This window comes from Corvus kubaryi, unplaced genomic scaffold, assembly GCF_017639235.1.
Source record: "Corvus kubaryi isolate FWS band 111438036 unplaced genomic scaffold, C.kubaryi_AGA036_p1.0 split3-73, whole genome shotgun sequence".
Classification (NCBI taxonomy): Eukaryota; Metazoa; Chordata; class Aves; order Passeriformes; family Corvidae; genus Corvus; species Corvus kubaryi.
Window position 1 is genome coordinate 36,691,405 of NW_024582091.1, and position 6,000 is coordinate 36,697,404.

The 6,000-nt window shown below is 43.2% G+C and overlaps 1 long non-coding RNA gene across 1 annotated transcript in view; it reads left to right on the forward strand.

The window, feature by feature from the left end:
* Positions 1 to 3,395, forward strand: part of LOC121659200 — a 91,039-nt gene extending 87,644 nt beyond the window's left edge. Inside the window, exons 10-11 of the long non-coding RNA XR_006014205.1 lie at positions 13 to 180; positions 501 to 3,395. This is a non-coding gene — a long non-coding RNA (uncharacterized LOC121659200). The remainder of the gene's footprint in view (positions 1 to 12; positions 181 to 500) is intronic.
* Positions 3,396 to 6,000: the final 2,605 nt, after the last annotated feature.

Here is a 6,000-nt window from a genome sequence, read left to right on the forward strand (position 1 = left end):
GCTGTTTTCCAGAAACTGTCAAGTCCTCAGTTGCCCACAATGGGACTTAATACAAGTTTCTCTACAACCTCTACAGTAATGGCTTAGAGCACTACAATTCTTAACAACACAGTCCTAGGGTTTCAGATAGCAATGTGACAGCATTAAATCTGGCACTGATTCTTAATGGAAACAGTTAAGGTACATATTTAAATACTTTAGTACAAAAACATTGTCAAATAATGTTTTAGAATTGTGAAAGAAAATGACAAATTTCAGTGAGATGTATAAAGTATTCAAGGAAAGAGGATATAATGGCAACATTTTGGAATGCATAGAAGATGAACTTAAAGGTAGTTTGCCCTCATATGTTGTATATGCTGTAATAATATTTCTGAAATGAATGAACAGATTGACTTCCTCACCTTTGCTGTGAAGGCACAGCATCTGTGCTGCTATTTCCCAAATGGGTTAATAGGTAATATTCTAGTATTCTTAATGTGTTTATCTTCTCTTCCTAGGTCTCATTTTTAACTTTGAAGAGGATGATTCCTTCCTGCCATGATCCAATACCTAGTTTTTCAAAATCTTGCCAGTTACTTACATTTTTTTGTTCGAAATTGATGTTGTAAAGGTGAAGACTCTTGAAATAATGACTATGATACAACTTTTAAAAATCCCTCAAGTAGTTAGTTAATTATATTCCTGGAGAGATGGAGTAATAGCAAGAATATTCTGAGTTGTAATAAAAATGTAAGAAGATGTTTAGAAGGGCATAATTCACTTTTTAACTGCAGTCTGTTTTGAATTATCAAAGGCACTAGGGAGAGAGAGGAAGGGGGAGCAGAAATGAGATAACTCACGTAAAGAAACAGCACAGGAAATATAAGCCATATGTAAGCTGGACTATGAAAATACACCAACATATTCACCTTCAAAAACCTTGTAAGCACATTTCCACAGAGAGCAGAAATACCTGTAAGCAGCAGTTGGTCTCTTGGGGCCCAGCACATGTGGCTTTCTCCCTCCATGGCTGAGCCCCAGACATAGCACTACCCCCACGCTGCTGGGGGAAGGTGGAAACTGGTCACAGGTGACTGAGGGTGACTGTACCAGGACAGCCTGGCAGGTGGCCTCCAGGAAGGTTGCCCACGCCTAGGTGAAGCCACAGCACAGTATGGAATGTTTTCCACATGTGAGGAACTCAGCAGCTCTGGTGGATGCAGGCGCTCTGTGGTGCACTGGGACTTTCCCATTCAGCATCCACCACCACGTGGGAACGGTGCACAGATGTTTCCCCCCACTGCCAGAGAGGATAAGACCTCACCTTGTGACAGGAAGCTGCACAGGACAGGTCTGTGCAAACACACAGGTCCTGTGGAATAGCTGGAGCCAGGTAGTCGCACATAAAACCCTGATACACATTTTGGCTTTTAGCGTGTGGACATACCCAGCACCAGCTCGACTTCTTGATAGTGTTAACTAAAGGCTGTTATTTTTGAGTTTGTGGCAGCTGGGCACTCTTTAAGAAAGGAAAATAGAGCTAAGCTTACTGGTGACCTGATTTTAGGCAGCAATTTCTGTACTCCTGCTCTATTTTTTTTGGCATTCAAAAAATAGCTATAGCATAAAAGAGTATTCTGAATGCTACTCTCTACCTTCTGCTTTCCAGGAAACCCAATGCATGGATGAGTTCCTGTTGACACTTTATACAAATCATGCTTTTTCTTCCTTGGCCTGTGACTCTCGTACAAAAGAAGCTTCTTTTATCACTACCTAAAAATAAAGAACACTAACAACATGCCCTGATCAAAGCAATTCATTCATGAGCAGACTGATTTTTGCATGCTGCTACTTTGTATGTGAGAACCATTACCCAAGGAGAGAGACCATGAATAGACATAGTGTTTACATAGTACCAAAGTATAAGGTTGCTCCTTGTGGATAAAACAGAACTGAACCCTCATGATACACTAACATGTGCGTGGTAGCTGATGACACATCACTGCTGCCTACATTAGCACAGCAAAGATGCTTTGTTCTCTGATGTCATGAGTTTCAAATCCCAGCTGGGGATTTACTGACTAAGCCACAGTGAGCTGCTGTGGCTTCCCTCCCAAAAGGAAAAGAGGAATAAAATAGAATGGCTTTCTGCTTTTGATTTTGCTTCAGAAATACTGCTAAGCACTAGGAGTTATTTCCCTGTTGGTACCAAAATTTTACTACAGTTCTTGCTGACAAGAGCTACATAGACCCATCAGTGGAGAAAAGGCTCATTAGCCACCTCAGGACAAGACATAATAGCAATTCCTCTGAACTCAGATATACAGATCACAGATTAAATCCTCATTCAAATAAAATTCCTACCACAGATTGGAATTGGTAATTGCTCACCATTTCTCTGTAGCAGGACACTTATACCCCCGCACAAATGCAGACTGAACAATTCCAGTTTTACTGTCTGGCGGCCACTTCTTTAACTGTTATGTTTCTTCAAGTTCTTGTCTTTAAGTAATGGCACAACATATCTTGTGCATGGAAGGTGTTAGAACATACAAGCCTTGTATAGAGTCTCACAGAGAAAACTATTTTTTCTGCCTTTTTCCCTGTGAGAGGAGGGTAGTGCAAGTGTCTCACCAGAGCTGAGGCTAGTGAACCCTCTCCAGGAGGTTCTTAATGCTGTGAACTAAAACAGTTGAGGACAGAGGCCTGGACTCTTGTTGTCACTTGTTATGACCTTTTTGAGTGATGATCCCAAAACAGTATGCAATGGTTGAAGCATTATCGTCACAGCATTCCTAGAAAGCAGGGATTATTACTTCATTGTTAAAGTGGAAACTGAGTCACAGAAATATTGTGACTTGTACATGGTCACAGAGGAAGGAGTCCAGAAGAAGGAAAAAAGATGTAACCAGTGATGTAAATTCTTCACCTTTTCATTCCTTTCTTCCATTGCATGGTCTTGGGCACTTTCTATATATTAACATGCCACAGAAGTGCTTTAAAGTTTTGTTTGAGTATGGACAGCAGATGAAGATACCTGAATGGAAAGGATAACTAACAACTCCTTATTGTTGCTGTCAAGAAGCATGGGCTGAAGTCATGTGGCACCTGGGTCAGGCAGGGTTTGCAGAAGCCTGGCTTCCCAGAGGGGTGTCAGGAGACCCAGTGCCAGTCTGACTTTTCCTCCTGCAGCAGCAGTCAGGCTCACTCCACAAAAACAGTGTGAAAAGGGAAAAGTGGGTGCTGGGGGGAGAAAACAGATTAAGCAATCCCAGAGCATGAAAGCATTCAAAACTCATGACTCCTGTGTGCTGTCACATGTCTTTCCCCAGAATGACAGACAAGTAGGGGACAAAAGGCTAAATCTCCATCCTGGTCCCCAGGAATGGAGAAGTCTGAAAAACTCTAAAACTAAGGGACGATATGAAACAAGACTAGGCTCTGAAGTGGAAGGTTGACAAATTTGGGTGAAAATAAGGAGAGAAGGACAGTGTGAGAGAACTAAGGAAAAATAATGAGAAAGAATTAAGAAGTTATTATAATTGATCTAGTGAGTTACAGGTGTCCACTGGGTCAGCCAGAAAAAGTGAAAAGTAAAGTTGAAAAATATTTTCTCATTTTTTACTCTTGAAAAAGCAATGAGAATTTATTTCTTCAGGGTGCAAGAAGAAAGAAGTCTTTCGCTGTTGCAGAGATTGCAGCACATCATATGAGGGGGTTATGAAAGTTCAAACACACACAAAATTTGTCAGCTTCCTCACTGCCCATTTTGGAGCTAAGTGCACACCATGCTAGATGTACATGCAGGGGTGTTGCAGGAAAAGTGCAATGGTTGTGTTTAAAATAGCACCAACTCTTCCTATCTTACCGGCATTGACTACAGGGGCAGGCACACCCACTCAGGCCTGCTTTGTGCTTCAAATATTTTACTGGTCTGACTATTTAGATTAGAGATGGAATTTCTTTTTAACTGGTAGAGGTCATGGTACAGGCATATAAATATGACCATGTTAATGGTCATTTAACATTCCTTTCAGTTTCCATATGGAATTAGGCAAAGCAGTATAAAATAATACTGTCTTTCTAACCTACACAAGTGCAGAGACTGCTGCATTATTTTAAGTTCACCAGGCAGAAGTTAGATTTTCTGGATTTATCACTATGGATGGAAATGGCTGTCTCACCTTCACTAAAGCTAGGCTTGCTCACAGCAGCTGAGGGTATAAACTGTGTCTGACCATACTGTTCAATCCATGTCCAAAGCCAGGCTTAAACTTGCCTGTTGAGTTGATTCCAGCTTGAACATTTCATTTGGCTGTCCTCTCCCTGGTGACTGCAGGCTGTCTCTAGATTACTCCTTTGGCAAAAAAAAAAAGTCAAAACTGATGATCCAATTGCAGTGAATTTAATTAAGTTACACCAGTACTTAATAAAGGCCAGTCATTATTAATGTCATCATTGCTGTCTCAAAACAGACCTTTGTAAGATGTGTTGAGTGTTGCACACCCATTGCATGACCCTCGCAGACACGCTCTGGGCTGGGCTGTATCTAGCCAGACAACCCCACCACAGGGGCAGCGTGTCACACCCGGGCACGGCCTGCTCAAGGGATCTTTGTGGCAGGAGGAAGATGATGGCAGCTGAAAGACAGAGGCTTGGGCTCCTGCCTCAGGAAGGGAAGGAGAGGGGCAGTGCAGCACTACAGCTAGGGGCTGCAGAGAGGGACCTGCTGCTGCTGGTGCCAGTGCCAGCATGGGAGGCAGTGGTGGCCTCTTCTCTAGATTGTCCTGGCCCTTCCAACATTCCTTTCCCTCAGTCCCAAAACATAACCTTAGAACCCAAACACTCTCAGCCTTGCTTTCCAGGTGCCCTTTGCTACAGAGCTGGGCCACTTGCTGACTCCCTGCTCTTCCCAGCTGAGGAGCAGCTCTGGTGGCTGCCAGCCACATGAATCATAGAATCACAGAATGGTTTGGGTTGTAAGAGACTTTAAAGATCATCTCATTCCAATCCCCAGTCATGGTGTCATGGTCAGTGACACCTTCCACTGGATCGGGTTGCCTAAAGCTTCCAGGATTGGGGCATCTAGAACTTCTCTGGGCAACCAGTTCCAGTGCCTCTCTACCCTCACAGTAAATAATTTTTTCCTAATATCTAATTTAAACCTACCCTCTTTCAATTTGAAGTCATTCTCCGTTGTTCTATCACTACACATTTTTGTTGAGTCCCTCTCCAGCTTTCTTGCAGCTCCTTTTAGCTAATGTGTGCCAAGTGAATCCCAGCAAGACATAGGAGGAGGCTGGTACTTGAGAAGGAGGCTTCCCTAGAGCAAAGGGATCAAGTCCCCACCACACTGCCACCTGCTTGGAGCAAGAAAGAATAGATCATGCTTGGAGTGCAGTAGAAGCAGGCATCAGGGGATCTCTTCAGGTTTATTACTGTTTTATTATTTTATAATCCACTATGTGTGGGCTATGGATGTGTCCTGAGCCCGACTCCCAGTATTTTGTGTGCAGGATCTGAATTGCACTGTCCAGTGTGCAATCTGCTGATGGCATCATGCATGGTGGGAAAAGGCTTTTCTTCTCCCCTCTGCACACCACAGTTGTAAGCATATATTCAGGTGAAGGGAATATTTGAATGAGCTGGGTTACTAAACTCAGCAGTAAACCTGTGCCTGCCTATTGAAATTAACTGTATCATTCTGGTTTAAAAGTAGGACAGGGAGAATCAAGTCTCAGCTTGAACTGGGTCCTGAAAAAATGTATGCATGACATTCTCTGCTGCACAAGCTGTCCTGCAAAAAAACTCAGCAGAACCTATTACCCACTGCATTTATGGACTGCCAACAGCAGCTTTCCTGGCTCCTGCCAGCACAGGCCTTTGGGGTTTTTTCCTCCTCACATCTTCTATCTCCAGCAGAGACGCTGGACCAGGAGCAAGGCCTCAGTCACAGCCAGCATTTGATCCTGTGTGTAGTCATGTCCTGCTCTGAGCATGCATGGACAAGGTTTTCCT